This window comes from Mauremys mutica, unplaced genomic scaffold, assembly GCF_020497125.1.
Source record: "Mauremys mutica isolate MM-2020 ecotype Southern unplaced genomic scaffold, ASM2049712v1 Super-Scaffold_100469, whole genome shotgun sequence".
NCBI classification, from domain to species: domain Eukaryota; kingdom Metazoa; phylum Chordata; order Testudines; family Geoemydidae; genus Mauremys; species Mauremys mutica.
Window position 1 is genome coordinate 107,867 of NW_025423347.1, and position 19,966 is coordinate 127,832.

A 19,966-nucleotide genomic window follows, 5' to 3' on the forward strand; every position below is an offset into this window, starting at 1 on the left:
ATTCGCCCGTCTCATCTGCCCTTGTCCCAAGCAGCACAGCGGGTGGGAATCTTACATGTACCAAGGTGACTTAGGAGCAGAAACCACCCCAAGACCTTCCATGCAATTGGCACTTGCCCCTTACTGAACAGGATTGAAACTCCTGCGGGGTAGGCAACCTATGGCACGTGTGCCGAAGGTGGCCCATGAGCTGATTTTCAGTGGCACTCACACTGCCCAGGTCCTGGCCACCAGTCTTGGGGGCTCTGCATTTTAATTTAATTTTAAATGAAGCTTCTTAAACATTTTAAAAGACCTTATTTACTTTACATACAACAATAGTTGGTTATATATTATAGACTTATAGAAAGAGACCTTCTAAAAACATTAAAATGTATTACTGGTATGCGGAACCTTGAATTACAGTGAATAAATGAAGACTCGGCACAGCACTTCTGAAAGGTTGCTGACCCCTGGGTTACACTCAGAGCCCTCTTGTTTCCAGAGCACCCAGTGGCCTAAGAGCAGCATGGGGGACACATTCCCTGCTCTGAGGGCCAAACCTGCTGTCCTGGAGATTGCTGGTTCTTAGGGTCACTTTGCAGCAGGGCCAGATTCGATGTGTGGGGCAGAGAGAGTGGGTGCCCTGGACTCAGGGTGCAGAGATACAATCAGGCCTCTCCCCTGCATTGGGTGAGGGGTGCTGCCACCCCCTGCTGGAAGGTAATGGGAGGGGAGGGGGCACTGTGAGTTGCTCAACACCTGACCCTGGTGGCAGCAGTGCTGTGGGGAGCTCCAGGTGTTTCTAGGATCTGCTTTTTCCACCTGCCTGTAAAGTCCAGCTTTCCCCAGCACATTCACTGCGGTGCAATTGGGTCACTGTTTCCATGGCTGAGCAGCAAAGAATTTCTCCCAGTTTCCCTTCTATCGGCGGCAGGATTAGCCTGTGTCAGTGATTAATGAGGTGGATCTAGTTGTAGATTGTTATTCATTCCCCACCTTGACTATTCACACAGTCCCTTTCCCATGCAGATTCCCAGCACCTCGGTGATCCTGGTAGCAGGGGTTGGGGCCTGAGATTTTCAGGGTCCTTTTTCCCCTCCACCTGGAGTGAACTCAGCTTTTCCCCCCATCCCAGACAATCCATGAAATAACAACAGGGGCATAAAGAAAGAGGGGAGGGAACATCTCACGGCCAGGGCTGGATGTGCCCAGGGCCCCCTGCTTGTCCATTGTTTCCATGGAATTTGGCCCCCTGCTTTGCACAAGGGACAGAGAAAGATCTTGCTGTTCCTGTGTCTGTGCAAGGAAAATTGTGCTTCCCTAGGAAAGAGAGGCGGGAAATGGCCCCATGGTGGGACAATAGCCTCAGGATTAAGACCTAAGGACTCAGGCTGAGAACTGATAGAACTGCACTCATCTGGGATTTAACAAATTGTCTTCCATGGAGCAGGGCCTGATCCAGCGTTTTTGGCACCCCAAGCGGAAAAAATAAATAAAAAAGCTGCAATCAATGGCAGCTCTACCTCTGCTGCTTTTGGTGGCAATTCCTTCCCTCTGAGAGGGACTGAGAGGGCCGAATTGCCGCTGAAGCCTCCCCTTTCCATTGACCACCCCAGGGACCTGCTTGCTGCGCTGGTGCCTGGAGCCAGCCCTGCCATGAAGACGCTGGGAAGATGGCGGAATCTGGAAAATAAATGGATTTGTTTACATTGCAAGTGAAGAATAATTGAAGCTTTTCTGGTTTAAAGCCACTTTTCCCTGGCTGGGAATTGAACCCAGGCCTTGGCAGTGAGAGTACCAAATCCTAACCACTAGACCATCAGGGAGGTGATGATGGTGTTGTTCTTCTCACTTATGCTACACTTTCTTAGGCTACTTTCTAGCCACTTTCTGAAACTGTTCCACTGTCCACTCCCTGAGGGGCTAAGAGCAGAGAACCCCTGTGCTCAGGGTCACAACCTCAGCCCAACCCAAGTCACTGAAACAAACTCAAATGATGCTTCCTCCAGCAGGATCACAGAGACACACAAAAAAACCACATGAGGAACAATCCTCCTCTGCCTTCATTTACCCCATCGCAACCCTCTCAGCAGCCCGCTCTTGCGGGAAGGACACTGAGCTGATAGGAGCTCTGGCATAGAGACCAAGGAAGGGGTGTTGCTCCCCCTGGGTGTGAGCTGATCACATTCTGACTCCGTGTAACAGGGCTCTGAGCTTTGCCATCTTGTGAGTTCTGAGCACGGAGCCCCCCGGACCCTTCTGCTGGGAGCATGGGGATTGCACAACAGCTGCAAGCCCTTTTCCCGTCTCCTTGTCCTCCTTGGCTTCCCCAGACCTTCCCCACAAATGGTTCTATCAGATGATGGAGGGATCTACGGACCTGCAGGTTTCCCTCACCCACCTCTTAAGGCAAACAGTGATTCCCTTCTCTGACACTCCTGGGCCAGGCTTCTTTTAAGTTTTTCCTCAGGGGACCTGATTCCCTGTGAAAATGTGTGTGTGTGGGGAACTGGCTTGTCTACCCCTTCTCTGGGAGCTGAGAAGCTTTTTCAGACTCTCCCCCACTAGATGAGTCCAACAGCACCTCCCACTGGTGGGAGAATCCTAAATTCCACCCTCCCCGCTGGTTACTCTGACCAGCTGATGGCGACAGCATGTTAAATCAACCCCAGCTCTCTGGGCTAGAGAGCAGCATCTAACCAGCTTTGTGACAGCTCCGGTTTTCTCGCTGGAGACATAATGAACCAGGAAAGAAGGCAAATGTCAGACAGGGAACCTCAGCTCCGCAAATAAATGCCCTCAGGGCTCCTTCTACACTGCGACTGGGCACTTTACTGACTTCAAATCCGGCCAGCCCAGTTGGTAGAGCATGAGACTCTTAATCCTACCAGCATAAGTTTAAGCTCCATATTGGGAAGCAGCAACAGCTCTTAGGTGTCACTCTTATGCTTATAGTCACAGCCCAAAATGAAATAAATTCTCTGTCCGCTCTACAATCTAAGGCAGATCAGGTTCCTTCCTCTCTGAGCTTCAGTAAAACATGAAGTAAGAACAAATATAATTTTCTCCTCTTCCATTCTACCCCAGGCAAGAAGTGGGGATAATAACCATTTAATGGATGACTGCAGAGAGAAAAGTTTGGTCTTTATAAATAGGACAATGATTAATTGTTCTCCATGTCCACTGACAGTAGGACAAGAAGTAATGGGCTTAATCTGCAGCCAGGGAGATTCACGTTAGATGTTGGGAACAGCTTTCTAACTCTGAGTGTAGTTAAGCTCTGGAATAGGCTCCCAAGGGAGTCTGTGGAGTCTCTGTCCTCGGAGGTTTTTAAGAACAGGTTGACCAAACCTCTGTCAAGGATACTCTCCATATACTTGGTCCCATAGACAACCTGCTCTGGCTCTGGTTCCCTCCTTCTGCTCCCTGCCTGGGCCGGCTGCTGTGGGCACTTGATCCCACATGGCCCTGACGCATCGTCTCTGCTTGGCCCTGCCTCAGCAGAGAGGGCTGGATTTCATGACCTCTCCAGGGCCCTTGCAGCCGTACAGCTCTATAATTCGATGCCATCGCAATATAATATAAACAACAACAAAAGTGGAAACACCCCAATCTAACATCTAACAATTCAGCATGAACTGACATTCCACAGCACAAAGTGACAATACGTAGGAGTGCAAAGCCCGACAATTCAGCGCCATGCAATTGAACTGCCCCATGGGGCAAAATGACACACTGCAAAAGAGCTCAGCTCAAACCAACGCAACACAAGCCAGTGCAAAGACCATACAACATGAAGCAATGCATCAGAGTGCAAAGTGACACTGTGCAAAACAGCTCATCGTGGAACAGCGACACAGCACAAACCCACACAACAGAATCATATAGAAAGGTAGGGCAGGGAAGGACCCCGAGAGTCAGGGCCAAGTCTCCCTAGGCCACCCCCGACAGGTGTTTGAAGAACAGGGAAACAAAGGGCACCAAGAACTTATGTTTTTTGAATGAGTGAAGAAAAGGGAGCAGCATTGTCCCCCTCGGGCAGCCCCTGTTCAATTCCAGGTCAGAAAGCAAAACTCTTCTGCAAGAATATCCAAAAAATGTTGTGTTTCACTTCACTTCATAAGTACAGTTGTGTGGCAATTAAGTGATGACCCTAAAGTTTCATAAAAGTGTGGGAAATACGGACGTATCTGAGAAAATGGCTTGGAATGAAGGAAGAAAAAAAGTGATCAGTCGAGAGAACAGGCCCTGTTTCCCCCTGGTTTGGAGCTTCTCTCACAACTACTAGAATAGCAAAGCTAAGCAAATGGGGTTCTATTGTTCCAAAGGAGATTGAAGTGAGGCCATTTTCTCCAGATAGAATTAAATGGTAAAATGTCAGGAGTGGGATGTGAAACCACATTTCTATGCAGAGACCAGAACACCGAAGGGATTGTAAAAAAATGAGTCTTATAACTAGTACTTTAGATCAGTCCACCATCCTGATACTACAAATAATCTGATTTATGAACCCTAGTTTTCATTAATAGTTGATGAACTCTTTAGGGCGGTCGAGACGGCACATCTCTTTCAACTCCTAGAGACGTTCTACAGCACAGCTGATTTTTAGACACAGTCACCCGGACCTAAAGTTACACGTTTCCTGGAGCTCCATGAGTTCTGTGGTGTTGGAATCTCCCTGCTCGCATTTTAAGTGAACAAAAGATGGGTGCTGGCATTCTGAGAAAGTAATGGTGAACCTCAAAATCCTGCCCTGTGGGCCAGACAGTTAAGCAACCAGCACCCACAACCTCTACCATGATAGCATCCTGTCTGGGAACAACTCACTTACCAACAGCTGGGGTGTGAAATCCTCATTTCTGTGTTGTTCTATCACTGTAGTCCCCACTTTCCTATTGCTTGTCTGTATAATCTCTGTCTGGTGCTGTGATTGTTTCTGTCTGCTGTATAATTAAATTGTTGGGTGTAAACCAATTAAGGTGGTGGGGTATAATTGGTTAGATAATCGTTTTATAATATGTTAGGATTGGTAAATTACATTTCAGTGAAATGATTGGTTAAGGCATAGCTAAGCAGAACTCCAGTTTTATTATATAGTCTGCAGTCAATCAGGAAGTAATGGGGGGAATGAGGGTAGAGGAATTAGAATTATGTTTTGCTAAGGGGGGGAATAGGAACAGCGAAGGGGAACAGGGACACAGGCAAGGCTCTGTGGTGTCAGAGCTGGGAAGGGGGATACTGAGGAAGGAAATTGGAATCATTGCTTGCTGGAAGTTTACCCCAATAAACACTGAATTGTTTGCACCTTTGAGCTTCGTGCATTGCTGCTCTCTGGTCACGCGAGAAGGACCAGGAAATGGGAGGGTGATGGGATAAACCCTCTAACAAGTACGTCTTTCAGGGTGTGAAAAACCCCAGAACCAGTATAATTAAGCTGACCTAAGCCATGGTTAGATAGTGCTAAATGAAAGGAAAGATTGTTCTGTGAATGTAGCTATTACAGGAATGGAAAACCCCTCCCCTCACTGTAGCAACTGTCTTCTCCACAGTGCTAGAGCAGCATTTTAAGTGTAGACAGCCTCAGAGCAAGACCAGATTTGGCTCTGTGGATGCTCAGGCACTAAGACAACAGTAATGACAATATACTAATGCATCTGTAGCTGGCAGGATTTGAACCTGTGTGGAGAGACCCCAGTCAATTTCTAGTCCATTGCATTAACCAGGGGTAGTTGATTATTTTATCAAGAGCCAAATTTCTTGGTCAATCTCTAGACACCAGAGAAAATAATAATAAGTATATAGAAAGATTTTGCAGTCACTATGGGCATAACCATGACGAGTGTTTTGTGTTTCACTCTATATATTTGGCACCACTGCCTTTCCCTTTAGTCTTGTAGTTTACCAAGGGTAAAACTAAATATCTCTTCAGATACCAGGGAGTGTTTATGTTCATTCCTGCTAGCTACACAGGGCTTTGATGTATCTGCTTTCAATCCTCCAGCTCTGCCGGGACAAGTAACATTTCAGGCTGTCACTGAACTGAAGAGGGGAGATCATTTTTTGACAGGTTACGCCTCCTCTTAAAAGTTTTTGTCTGGCTGGCAGCCCTGGTTCCCAAGTCTCTCCTGAGGGAAGAAGGTTTCTGTGCAAAATACTAAAAGTTTTAACAGAGAGGAGGGAAAGGCGATGGCCACATGATGGGGCCAGTATGTACCACAACATGGTTCTTTTATGTGGGATGACTCTCAACACTGACTGATCTCCACTCCCTTGGATTTGAAGAGATGTTTAGTTTTGCACTTGGGAACCTGTAAGGCTGAAGCAATTTTATGGATGGTGACACTACGATTGAAGGGTTATTTAATGTTGTAAAAATTGTTAAAAACACTTAGCTTAAACTGGAACTGCCTGTTATTAAAGGCTGGTTTCCCCACGTCAGTTCCATAAGCTCTGCTAGAAACACCCTGGATTCTCTCCTGCCTCGGTGGGAACTGCAGGGAATCGTTCCCTGCTGCCCTTGACTCCAAGCTGGTTTTTCTGGGGAGGGGACGTGGAATTGATTTGTTTGCTGTTGAGATGGGAGCCAGGCCAGTTCTCAGGGAATGAGAACTCCCAATATCTTCCCAGTTCAAAGCTGCCCTGTCCCAGCCTCTGTTCCCCTGGGGGCCCTGCGTGTTTGACTCTAGAGCAGGCCGTGAGCAGCAGCTGAGGCAGAGGACAGCCTGGGCCGGGCAGATGCTAGGAGCAGAGCATCAGAGGCCTCTACTGGCTCCCTCCTCAGCAGGAAACAATCAGTCCCCACCCGCACCCCAGGACAGCAGCCTGGAGCCAAGGGCAGTGCCCAGTGGAGGTTTCTCTTTTTCCTATTCCTGGGGTGAGCAGGGACCTGGGGGTGTTTCTAGCAGGGCAGTTGGAACTGAATTGGGAAACCAGCTTTTAATAACAGGCAGCTCAAGTTCAGACTAATTTTGTTACAATTTTCTTTATAATGTAAAATAATTCAAAAGTAAACAGGCAGGAATGATTGGAACTCTTTTCTCCCGGGCATAGAAAGAAACGGCTTTTTGGCTTTTCATGATACGGGAGTCAGGTTCATTCACTGTTCAGAAGCAACGTGCTCAGAAGCCTGTTGTGTTTCATTTCTTAGGTTCTGCTGCCATCGTGTGACCATTTCCTTCCCCTCCTTTCTGTCCAAAGCGCAGAGCCCAGTCCCTCCAGGGAGAGAACATCTTTCTTCTTTCCTTCCTCAACAGCCCCCTTCCTTGGAGAGCCCCTTGCTGGGGTCTGGGTGGGGAACAGCCGTTTTTGAGGATTAATTTCACACCATATTTGGTGTTGATATATAGATTTTACAGCCAGATTAGATCATTAGGTACCTCTGATCTGACCTGATTCAGAACAGAGTCCAGAGAATTTTATCCAGTGACTCCTACAACCACCCCAAGATCTTCTGGCTGAACGAGGAGGGTTCATTCAGAAAGTCATCGTGTTTGGATGTAAAGGTATGAAATGATGGGGAAATTGGCCCCTCTTTCAAGTTTAAATGTTGTAACTTCTACATCTAGACCGGGGTGGCCAACCTGAGCCTGAGAAGGAGCCAGAATTTCCCAATGTAACTGCCAAACGTGCACCTTTGTATGCAACTGCTGAGTCAGTTGTGAACCTTCCCATCATTATCATTATCCCTTCGAAATGATGATGGTGATGGACACTTGGCTCGATATCCCAGTGTGCCCTGGACATCTACAGGTTGCATTAGCCAATCCAACCATTCGGCACTTGCAGATGGGCACCTCTGTATTGTGCCTGAGTCTTGTAGAGCTATGAAATGCTGGTAGATGCCAATATTTTCCCATCTTTTTAACCTGCACTAATACCAGGCCAGGCCAGGGCTGGGAAGAGAGAGAGAGCAGCAGGTTTCCCCAATTGTTTCCTGCTTGCTTTTTCTTGACTAGCTTCACCTCTGCACCAAGTAGCATTTTTTGTGTGTGAGCCTGGCTAGCTCAGTTGGCAGAGCATCAGACTTTTAACCTGAGGGTCCAGCGTTCAAGTCCCTGGTCAGGTGATAAACTTCTCACTATGATTGTAAAAATCTGACTTTCTGGAGTCTTCTTTGGTGTTACTCTTTCTCTTTGGGATTTTGCCTTTCCTAAGAAGGGCCTTTGTGTGGGGGGGATTGAAGGAACAACTCCTTGACATCCCCTCTGTCCTTGCAGGCTGGAGGAATAAAGGCCTCTGGGCATAGAGCATGTTCCTTCCCTGCACGCAAACACACAGAATATCCCTAAGGAATTAGAATCGCCTGCTGCCTTCCCCTGTCCTGCTGGATCCCCAAATGAAGATGCTCTTCAGCCTAAACCCATGTCCCCTCCTATTCCCAGTGCCCCTCAATCCCAACCCTCAGTCCCTCCTACGCTCACTGCTCCTCACTCCCAACCAGAGCCTGCTCCTCTTCACCCTTCTCCTCTGTCCCAACCCACAGCCTCCTCCTCTTCCCAGTGCCCCTCAATCCCAACCCACAGGCCCCCCCTATTCCCAGTGCCCCTCAATCCCAACCCACAGGCCCCCCCTCCTCACGCTGCTCCTCAATCCCAACCCACGGCTCCCTCCTTCCCTCCAGCAGCAGGTGCTTCAGACCCCCACAGGAAGATTTTCTTGCAAGGTTTCATGTATGAGTCTGCATGTGGATTTTACAGTATGTTGGAAATAGGTTGGGTTGCTTGCCGAAATGATCACTTGTGGCTGGTGTTGGATTCCCAGTCTCCTTGTTATTGGGGCAGGAGAAACAAAGGGTTGTTATCCTTGATGTGTGAATCAAGGACTCAACCCTGGGTGCAAACTAAATGAGCTGGCCACAGATTCTGGCAGCCACAATCAGCATTTGGTGCGATAGCTCAGACCTGTCCCTGTCCCAGAGGGAGGGGGTCACCTGCAAGGGGCTTGGACCACTGACCTATCAGCTCTTAACTCCCAAACTTTCAGTAACTCTATTATCAGTGCCAGTGAGGGTAATTTAAACCATAAGAAAAACCACACTGGGCCAGACCAAAGGTCCATCTAGCTCTGTATTTTGTCTTCTGACAGTAGCCAATACCAGGTGTTCTAAAAGCATCTCAACAAGGCACCACTGGGAGTTAAACCCAGCATCTCCTGTTTACAAAACAGGTACTTTAACCAGCTAAACCATGGTGCTTGCCTGTGACTAAGGTACAGCATCTGCTCACACCTGACTCCCTGCATCCCCACCTGGGCCCCACAAAGCAGAGGAGCAGGTGTGTGTGTGTGTGAGAGAGAGAGAGAGAGAGAGAATCTTTGGCCAGGTCTGCACTACAAAGTTATTTCAGCAGAATTATATTGCTCAGGTGTGTGAAAAACACACTATGCTCCCTCGGTTGGCACTGCAATGCCACATCTGGTGACAAAACTGCCCTGTTTTGGTGACCAAATAAAACCACGTCGATGAGCTTTTTGCAGCAAACTTAAAGTGACAGAGTGTCAGTGTAGACGCTGCTTTTCATTATATCACCATAACTGGCCTCCTCCAGTATCCCACTATGCCCTCTGTGAACTCGCCTGCCCTGCATTCCTGCTACAGAGCCATGGGCCCCTCCCCTTTCATCGCTCTGGGAAGTTCTGACAGCTGAGCCTGCTGCTCTGCTCCGGCAGCCAGGAGCAAATCACTGCCGTGGATGCTGCTCTCTCCCGCCCTGCGAACACAGAGCAGGGTGGCGGGAACTTCCTTACATGGGGGGGCACCGGCATCCAAACTATGACACCCCCATGACACCCCTTCCCTCGAGGAGGCTCTTACCTTCTAAACAGGGACTTCTGTTTTCTAGTAAAATCACTAAAAGGGAAGGAGAAAACTCGAAAGAGGTTCCTCCTGGCGCTCACGTCCGTGAACCCGAATACTCTCTCAGTCCTCAAAGAGAGACCTGGAGAAGGAGACTTGCTGAAGCAAAGCCACAGGGGTCTCTGAGGTTTCCCTGGCCCCTCGCCCCTGTCCTGCCTGGCTGATGTCAGCATCTCTCTGTGAGGTCACCACCTCCCCACCACCTTTGACCAATAGTCTGAGGTCCTGCAAAAGGCCTTTGTGATGTCACTGCCTGTCACGGACTCACAGATCGTGCCCACTCTTGGCCCCGTGCGGTCCATGGGGGGTGCCCCTTTCAGTGCGACAGCCCTTCTCGGGGGTCCACTCTCTCTCGGGGTCAGGCCCCTCCACCTCCTAGAGCCGCACCTCTCTGAGCCTTAGCACGTCTGTCTCTCGCTGTGGGCCCCCTCAGGGAGTCCACGCGCTCTGGACCCCCTGGGCCTCCTCATCCCCGAAGGGGTTGATGCCCCCTGTTCTCTAGACCGGAGTGACTCTCAGCCAGCATAAAACAGGAGGGTTTATTGAGAGTTGAACACAGCACAAGAAACTCTCAGGGCCTCAGGCCTGGCCTCCCTCAGCCCAGCACATCCCAGTCCCCCTGCAGCCAGGTGGGCTCTGCCTGCTTCCCCTCGCCAGCCCTGAGCCCCCCTGCCCCCAGCTGGGCCTCCGATATCCCCGGCCCCAGGCCCCACCTCTGTCCATTGTCTTTTCTCCAGGTAAACAGGGTTGCCTGGGCCTCCTCCCCTCTCTGCCCTCCTCTGGCCGGAACAGGTTGGTCACGGGGTCCTCTCCCCGCAGCCCATTGTCCTCTCACTGGCCAGAACTGGCTGTGACTCCTGAGCTGGGTCTCCGGGTCACCAGGTCACCAGTCGCTGGGGTCTCCATCCTCCAGGCCATCAGCCGGGGTCCCAAGTCCCCCTCCGGTCTTCTGTAGCAACAAACTCCCTCTCCCCTCACCTCGTTAAACCAGTAACACCCGGGGACACTGAGTCCCGCTCCCTGTGCATGCAACCCACTGGAAAACACAGAAAACCCTAAGAAAATCCCCCACTTCGTCACAGAGCCCAGCACCTCTCCTCCTCTGGGCACCTAGAGCAGAGGCGGCTGGTGCTGACGGCTCCAAGGGAAGGCATAAAAGCAACAGAGGGCAGGGCAAGAGGAGGGCAGGACCATGCCTATGTGCGGCCTTCAGACAGACACAAAAACACCCAGCCAGGCTGCTCCCTGCCATGCCGAACCCCCACTGAAGGCCACCCGCAGAGGAGCATGCGGGGCGGCTGCTGATGCTCTGTGGCCAACATCAGAAGACAGTAGGAAAGCAGGGCCAGCCCCCCTGGTGGCGCCTCTTACTGTTCCCACTCTCTGTGCTCACTTTTTCATTGGGGCAGGAGATTCTACCCCAAGAGGCTTTTCCCAAGCTGGCGACAAGCAGAGAAACACCCAGGCTCCCAAGGCGCTATGTAGCAACCCCCTCAAGCACAGGGACAGGCGCACACTTGGAAGAGGGAAACTGCTCCACATGCTAACCCGGACAGCCGCCCAGTTTCTGTGGCAAGTCAGGAATGGCAAAGGCAAGACTGGAAGCACCTGGGGCTCATGTCCCAGCCTTTGTGACACCCAACCCCCAACTCCTTCCCGGGGCTCTAGCTGAAGCCAGAGCATTGGCCTGAGCGGCCAAGAAGAGGTTCCAGCCCTGAAGGGAGCAGGACTTTCAGCACAAAAGTAAAACTGCACAAGCATAACCACGACGGGACTCGAACCCTCAATCGCCTGATCCGAAGTCAGACGCCTTATCCATTAGGCCACGTGAGAAAAGGCCCTCCAGGTATTTCTTTGGAAAAGGCCGACACTGACGCATCCAATGAAGGGGGGATTCACCCACGAAAGCTCATGCTCCAATACGTCTGTTAGTCTATAAAGTGCCACACGACTCTTTGCTGCTTTTACAGTCACTGTGTTACTCAGGTCAGCTACTAAGGGGGGCCGAGACTCTCTGGGCACAAGAAGTCGAGTTCCCAGTGAGATGTGAGACTTAATTCTCTGGAGCCAGGTGCAGGGTTTTGGCAGGGAGGCTCAGGCATGGGGGACTGGGGTGCAGTGGATGGACCGGCTGTCTAGGTGAGGAGATTTAGTCGCACTGAGGAGGAGGAGGAGGAGGAATCCTGCTGATAGGCAGTGGCCAGGGCCGGTGCAACCACTAGGCGAACTAGTCGGCCGCCTAGTGTGCCAAGTGGTTGGGGGCACCAAAAATCGCACTCAGGGGAGGTGGGGGAGTGGAGGTGAGCTGGGGCAGGGGGCTGGGGGAGGTGCGGGGGGAGGGCTGCCCACAGCAAGTAACGGGGGTGGGGGTGTGCAGGTGAACCGCTCCCTGTCCCAGCTCACCTCTGCTCCGTCTTCTCCCCTGAGCACGCCGCCCCTGCTCTGATTCTCCTCCCCTCCCAGGCTTGCAGCACTAAACAGCTGATTGGCACCACAAGCCTGGGAGGCGGGAGAAGTGGAGCGGCGCCGGCGTGCTCAGGGGAGAAGGCGGAGTGGAGGTGAGCTGGGGTGGGGAGCTGCTGCAGGGGGGGCTGCCCGGCTCTTCCTCATGGCCCCCGCCCCTGCACTCACTGCATGGTAAGTGGAGTGACCCAGCCCCAGCCTGGTCCACTCCCCTGGCTCCCAGCCATGCCGCCGGCGAGTGCTGTGGGGCGGTTCCCCCCCCCCAAGTTTGGGAGCCAGGAGAGCAGATCAGGCTGGGGCCCCAGGCCTGCATGGGGGGAAGCAGAAGGGGGCTGGCCCCAGGCCATCGTGGGACATGGGCTGGCTACTTCCTGCGGGAAGTGGAGTGACCCAGCCCCAGCCTGCTCTGCTCCCCTGGCTCCCAGGCTTGTGTTGGTGTTGGCTGGATTTGTGCGGGTGTTTGTGTATATTAGCAATTGTGTGTGTGTGGCTGGATTCATGCATGTGTTCATGTATGTTTGCAAGTGTGTGCATGTGCATGCTCTGCTGCCCTCTGCCGGCGCGACAACTGTTTCTCTGTATGTCACAGCCCCCATACCGTCAACCTCGATGGTGATTTCTCCATCTTACAAGGGCTGGCTGGCCTGACCCTTCTCCCCTCTGCAGAGTGCCCAGAGGAGGAGAGGTGTGCTGGGCTCCAGCCTGGGACTCTTCCTCCCTCCTGCCTATCAAGCCTGGCCCTGGCACTGCTTTCTTCAAGTGCCATGTGAGCAAGAGGAAAAGTGTGGCCACAAGCACCAAACTTGTGGGCATCAGGTGAAGCAGTGAAAAACACCCAACCACCAGAGCCACTTGTAGACCCCAACCAGAGATCTTGCTCCAGTGGGAAAGAAGTCACCCAGCAGGAGGGAAATGACTCACTCTTATATAGCTGGAGACAAATAACCACTTTGAGCACCACATCTTTACCACCAGTTAACACAAGGTCCCACTGAGATTTGAACTCAGATTGCAAGATTTAGAGTCCTGAGTGTTGCCCGTTACACCATGTGACCAGGTTGTGCTGTCTTCTCCAGACATTATTGACTCTCACGGGGCTGGCTTGTGTAAGGGGACTGTTGGCCCTTTACTAAAACTGAGTGGGGTTTTTGGTTGGCTAGTTCCCAGTCCCAACAGAAGGGGGAAGGGTCAATGGGAAATCAAGACCCTGAGACTGACAGGCCCCTGGGGCAATGGTCACCAACTGGAAGGGAACAAGTGAGAATTTGTTAATGGAGAAAAATTCCTGGTGAAAATTGGCAAAGCTGTGGAGATTTTGAAAAGTTCCAGTGAATTTACACATGAAGATACAAACAGAGAGACAAACACACACAGAGAGAAGGAGAAAATCGCACACTGCACAGGCCCACACAGACATAACAAAAACCAAACACACACAGCACACAGAGCCATATACACATAAGGGAAAGCCACACAAAACATAGAAAGAACAAATCCACACCAAAAAATACAGCAAAAGCCCACAACAAGAAAGCACAAAACCCACATACCAAAAGAATACTAAGCAAAAAACAATATTCATGCAAAAATCATACACACACACACACACACACACACACACACACACACACAACTATGCAAGGCATCCACCAAAATCACACAGGACCCACATGCACATCAACACGACAGACGAAAACCACACTGACATACAGAAAGCCAGGCAGGGTTTGAGTCTCACAGCGAAGAGGGTGAGCACACAGGTGGTTTGGGGAGCAAAGACTGAGGGGGAGTCGGGGGCAGTGCTCTGGGCTCTGCTCGACCCCTCCTGACACAGGCGGCTGGTGGAGAGCAGAGCCTGGGAGATCTGTGGAATCTGCCCTGCTCTCTGTAAAGCAAGGGGACGTTGGTGTCTTCTGAGCTGCAATTGTATTTTCTGCAGGGCAAAATGATTGGCAGAAGCCATTTGCTTAAAGGAAACTAGTGCTGCAGGTGAGGTTTGAATTCACAACCTCAGCATCTCTCCACTCAGCCCTGCTACTATAAGTTCTGTGTACTAACCCATTGCATCTCTGGTGCCCACCTGAGGGTCTTGTCTCCTTGATTCATGGATGGATTAGGGGTTGAGGGGGTTGCATTAGCTAAAACAAATCCATATGAAAGGCTGCAGGATGGCAGCAGCAGAGGTGGGGAACCTCCTTCTGTGTGATAGAGCTGGTTCCCTCTTCCGTTGCTGAGGGGAAGGTTGGTGCTTTGAGCCCACCCGGTGCTGGAACGTCTCATGGGTGAGATTAACAAGACTCTTGAGAAGAGACGAGAAGGGAGGGGAAGTCTTTTCTATCCCTGCCTAGCTCCATTGGTCTCCTGTGGCCCTTTCGGCTCTCTGCTCCCCTGTTGGGGAGATGCAGAGACAAGCCCCCATCTGGGTGAGTCACCGAGAGGCTGTGTCCCGTGAAGTGTGGGAGGGGGAGGATTGGATTGGGCTCAAGGGGAGAAGGTTGTGTGTGACAGTGTGTGGGGGAGGGGGATAGAAATAGTGGAAAACACAGGCGCAGTGACAGTGGAGCCCCGTGTCTGAGTGTTATGATCCTGTGTGGTGCTGCCGTTCACCTTCCCCTCCTATGGTCTCAGCTTTCATTGAATCCAGCATTTTTTCACCTGTCATCACCACAGAGGTGTCCCACATGCCTCAGCTACTGAGTGTCCATCTTAGAGACGCTGAGGACTGGAACTGATTTCAGCTGGAAAGGTCTTTATTCATTTGTACAGGAAAATGCTGAGTGTTTAAATTCATTTCAAGCCCCCTGCCCCCCTTCAGCAAACTCCTGAACATACTGGAGATGGGTCTGGAAATCCATTTTCATTTGAAAACGTTTTTAAAGGGAATCACTTGGATTGGAACTAGGAACCCATTACCCTGCAGGGAAACATTCACCCACTGATCTATATACTTGCAACAGAGAGTGTCATGTACAGCCCAGGGCAAGAACAGTTTTTAACCTGGGGGTTAGTGAACTTTATCTCTATACAAACACCACAGCTTACAAACTCACCACCCCCGCTCTGTGTCACCAGAGCACAACAACAACTCTCCTTGGGGCACACACAGCTCCCCAGCTCCCTGCCCGTCAGTCTCTCCAGCATTGCTCCAATCCCTTAAAGCAGGGTCTCAACCTCAATTTACCTTAGGGCCAGTGCCAGTCCTCCAGTCCTCCCAGTGGGCCAATAATGTCACTCATACCGCCCAGAACCCGCCCCCCAAAACTCCACCCCTCACCTGCCTAAGGCTCTGGGAGGGAGTTTGGGTGAGGGGAGGAGGTCTAGGGTGCAGGCCCTGGGCTGGGGATTGGGGTGCAGGAGGGGTGCAGGCTCTGGGGGGAGTTTGGGTGCAGAAGGGGTGAGAGGCTGGTCTCTGGGAGGGAGTTTGGGTGGGGGAGGGGTTCTGGGGTGCAGGCTCTGGGATGGAGTTTGCAGCACCGTAACATGGGCGAGGCGAGTGAGGCACTTGCCTCGGGCGCGCAAAGTGGAAGGGCGCAGCTCTACCCCGATCAGTGGCGCTTCGGCGGCAGCTCTACCACCCCCGCTTCTTCGGCAGCAATTCGGCAGTGGGTCCTTCCCTCCGAGAGGGACTCAGGGACCCGCTGCCGAATTGCCACCGAAGGATGAATGAAGTGACGGTGGCAGGGGCGGCTCTAGGCACCAGCTAAACAAGCAGGTGCCTAGGGCGGCGAAATTTAGGGGGCGGCGAAATGACGGGCATGTATGTGCCCGCTTACCGGAAGAGCGGCGGGAGCTCTTCCCTGGCTGCAGAGGACAGGCCGCTCCTCGGCTTGTCCCCGCGGGTGCACACCAAGAAGCGGCCCCTCCTCTGCAGCCGGGGAAGGGCCGCGCTACCAGCTCCGCCTGGGGTGGGGTGGGGTGGGGTGGGGTGGGGAGGGGGTTGCTTACCGCGGAAAGGCGGGAGCCGGTAGCGCAGCCCTGCCCCGGCGGCAGAGGAGGGGCCGCTTCTCCACCGCTTGTCCCCGCCGGTGCACTCCGAGAAGCGGCCCCTCCTCTGCAGCCCGGGCAGGGCTGCGCTACCAGCTCCCGCCTTTCCCGGTAAGCAACCCCCTCCCCCCCGGCGGAGCCGGTAGCGCGGCCCTGCCCCAGCTGCAGAGGAGGGGCCGCTCCTCAGCTTGTTCGCGCTGCTCTCCTGCGGGTAGCGGCCACCCCCACCCTCCAGACCAACCGGTAGCCAGCTGCGGGCCGCCTCCCTGTGTGGGGGGGCGCTAGGGCGGCGCTGCGCTGCTCGGGGGGGCGGGGGCTCGGGCTGCGGTCGGCGCCGCTCGGGGGCAGCGCTCTTCTTTTCTGCCTGGGGCGGCAGAAAAGCTAGAGCCGGCCCTGGACGGTGGCAATTGGGCGGCAGGTCCTTCCCTCCAACAGAGACTCAGGGTTATGCCCATGGTGGCTGCTAAATCTTTTGATGTACTTCTTCTTATCAGCAGTGTATTGTTTTCTCTGGAGTCCAGGCCTTGACCAAGAAATTTGTACCTTGATAAAATAATCGACTGCCCCTGGTGAAGGCAATGGACTTGACACCCACTGGGGTGTCCCTACACAGGTACAAGTACTAACAACAGTGGCTGCCTTTTAGCCATGGATTTTAATCAGGGCGATAAATACAACCCCCTGTTAAATCATTTCTCAGCCCATGTCCTTCACCCACATTCCCTAGAGCATTGGGCCACCATGTGGACGTTTCATTTCCGACCTCAGTTTCACACAGAGACAAAATTTCCTTTGCACAGATCCATGAAAAGCAAAATCTTCTTGTGTCTCTTGTCTGAGCCAGGGCATTCGATTCCAGTGAACCCTTCTCTCCTGAAATGCAATGGTCAGACAGAGGGGACGTGGCACCTCCATCTCTGCCAGGGAGATATTGGCTCAGCTTTTTCTTTCTGCTGCTGTTGTTAGTCCATGAAACATCAAGGGTGGAATGCAAGGCTTGCGACCTCAGATCAGACGTGGTGACCCGCTCATTCATGCACCAGGCCTCAGTGCCCCAGAGAAATCCTGCCCCCTGCTATCAGAACGATGTGCTGGAGATTTGACTAGGAAAGGGACTGTCTGAATTGTCAGTGTGGGAAATGAACAACAATCTACAGCAATGTCGTTCACACAAACACACTCTAATCATGCTCCAACCGGAAGGGAAATGGGCAGGAATTCTCGCTGTTCAGCCCAGGACACACTTACACTAATGCAGCCATGAGTGTGCTGGGGAAGCTGGTCTGAGCAAACAATTTGAAGTGACAATTCAGTGAAAAGAGAATCATCATGTAGTGAAGCAAGAATATATCAAGTAGTTGTGGCTGAGTGGTTAAGGTGATGGGCTAGCAATCCATTGGGGTCTCCCTGCATAGGTTCAAATCCTGCCAACTATGCAAGTATTGCGCTGCTGTTATTGTAGTCTTAGTGCCTGAGCATCCACACTGCAAAGTGGAGCCAGATCTACTTTCACTCCATCTACACTTAAAATGCTGCTGTGACACTGCTATAGCACTTGGGGGTAGACACTGACAGGAGGGGTTTTCCCATCCTTGTAATAGCTACATGGACAGAACAATTATTCCTTTTCTTTAGCACTATCTAACCAGGGCTTAGATCACCTTAACTCTATGGGTTTGGGGGTGGGGGATTTTCACACCCTGAGAGATGTCGCTCTGCCAATTCAGTGTCCAGCGTACACCAGCCCTTAGATCCCTCTTGGTATTTCAATGCAGGCACTGATCTGTGACAGGAAAACATCAGCTCACAAACACAGAGACTGAATTCCCCACATTTAATCTTGCTGCACTTTCCAGAAAGTCACAAAATTCAATTCATTCTTGCTAGGACAGAGAAAAAATAAGTGGCATTAAGTTTTTGGCTTGGTTAAATAAAATTAAGTGTTTAATCAATATAGTAAAAATCTGTCCTGATTCCGCTAACTAACACCATAGCGTGAAATAGGAACAGAGACAAATCTTGTCAGTGACGACTAATTTCGCAAATGATCTTCCCATTATTAATTTTCACACTGCCCCCATTGGAGGTCTGGGCATCTTCAATGTCATTGCTCTGCATTCACCTTCCCGTAGAATTGTTCTCAGACATTCACCTTCCTCTGCAGCCTGGGGCTTGGGTCACTTGCTGGAGGATTCCCTGCACCTTGAGGTCTTTAAGCCACGATTTGAGGACTTCACTAACTCAGACATAGGTTAGGGGTTTGTTACAGGAGTGGGTGGGTGAGATTCTGTGGCCTGCATTGTGCAGGAGGTCAGACTAGATGATCATAATGGTCCCTTCCGACCTTAAGTCTATGAATCTATTCCCAAATTTGGAAAATTGTGCAGTTCAGAATGTGAATAGTGACCCCGTCTCCTTCCTGCACCTGATCTACATTGCTCCACAGCAGCTTCTCCCCCTGCAGAGTCACTCCAGCACGGCAGTGCAGCCGCCCAGGGTTCAGCAGAGGCCCCTGGCAAGGACCGTGGGTGCAGCTAACAGCCCGGTGTGCCTGGCAGTGAGGCAGCTGTAAAAAAGCAACCCCCCCCACAAGTACAGAGACTGAATTCCCCAACTTTAACATCATGACCCCCTGTAGAAAGCCACATGTGTCAGTTGTATTTTCACAGCGAGATGCAAAAATCAAGTGACACCAATTTTTAAGTTGAGTAAATAAAGTTGAGGAGATAGTTATTAACCTCTCAAAAATATACTAAATATCCCTCAACATAACACCTGAAGGTGAAATATGAACAGAGACAAACCTTGTCAGCAAAGGCTCATTTCCCAAACGATCCTCAAAATGTTACTAATTCCCACCCCTCCTCCACAGAAGAGACCATTAGAGCATCTAATCTGACCCCCTGCATATCACAGGCCTCCTGTATGACACAAGAGCTACTTTTGGGGCCAACACATTCCAGAAAGGCATGTGGTCTTCATTAAATGACATCAAGAGATGGTGAATCCACCACTTTCCTTGGTAGCTTGTTCCTGTGGTGAATCATCCTCGCTGTTGAATATTTGTGCCTTAGTTATAATATGAATTTGTCTCTTTTCACCTTCCAGCCATTGGGTCTTGTTATGTCTTTCTCTGCTCGATTAAAGAGCCCTTTCATACCCAATCTTTTCTCTCCATTAAGGCACTTCAACACTTCAATGAAGTCACTTTTCATTCATGAAGGACCCCCCACCGCCGAATTGCCGCCGAAGACCTGGAGCGGAAGAATCTTTGGGGGCCCAGGCCCCACGAGAGTTTTCCAGAGCCCCCGGAGTTAGTGAAGGACCCGCTCCAGGAACCCCAAAAAACTCTTGTGGGGGCCCCTGCGGGGCCCAAGGCAAATTGCCCCACTTACCCCCCGGGCAGCCCTGATGGGACCTGGAGCTACTGTTATTTCAGGACTTCTGTGAGACCCTCAGCTGGTTGGTTTGCACTCTGCTCTTGGGACTCTCTCTCCTCCTCCCTCTCTGCTGCTCTCCTCCCCTAGACATTGAACCCAGCCCTTGCTGCTGCCAGCACCAACTGGCAGAAGGGCCTATAAGTCCCCTGCCAGGGGGAGGCCAATGCATGTGGTCGGCCATAAGCAATATGATATTTTCTGTCTTATTCTCTATCCCTTTCTTAATGATTCCCAAGATTCTCTT

General features: G+C 51.5%; 2 non-coding genes across 2 annotated transcripts; one reads left to right on the top strand and one right to left on the bottom strand.

Moving 5' to 3' along the window:
• Positions 1-1,736: 1,736 nt before the first annotated feature.
• TRNAE-CUC lies at positions 1,737-1,808 on the bottom strand. Its single transcript has one exon. It is a non-coding gene; the product is annotated as a tRNA-Glu (tRNA).
• A 15,828-nt stretch (positions 1,809-17,636) lies between these two features.
• TRNAA-AGC lies at positions 17,637-17,718 on the top strand. Its single transcript has one exon. It is a non-coding gene; the product is annotated as a tRNA-Ala (tRNA).
• Positions 17,719-19,966: the final 2,248 nt, after the last annotated feature.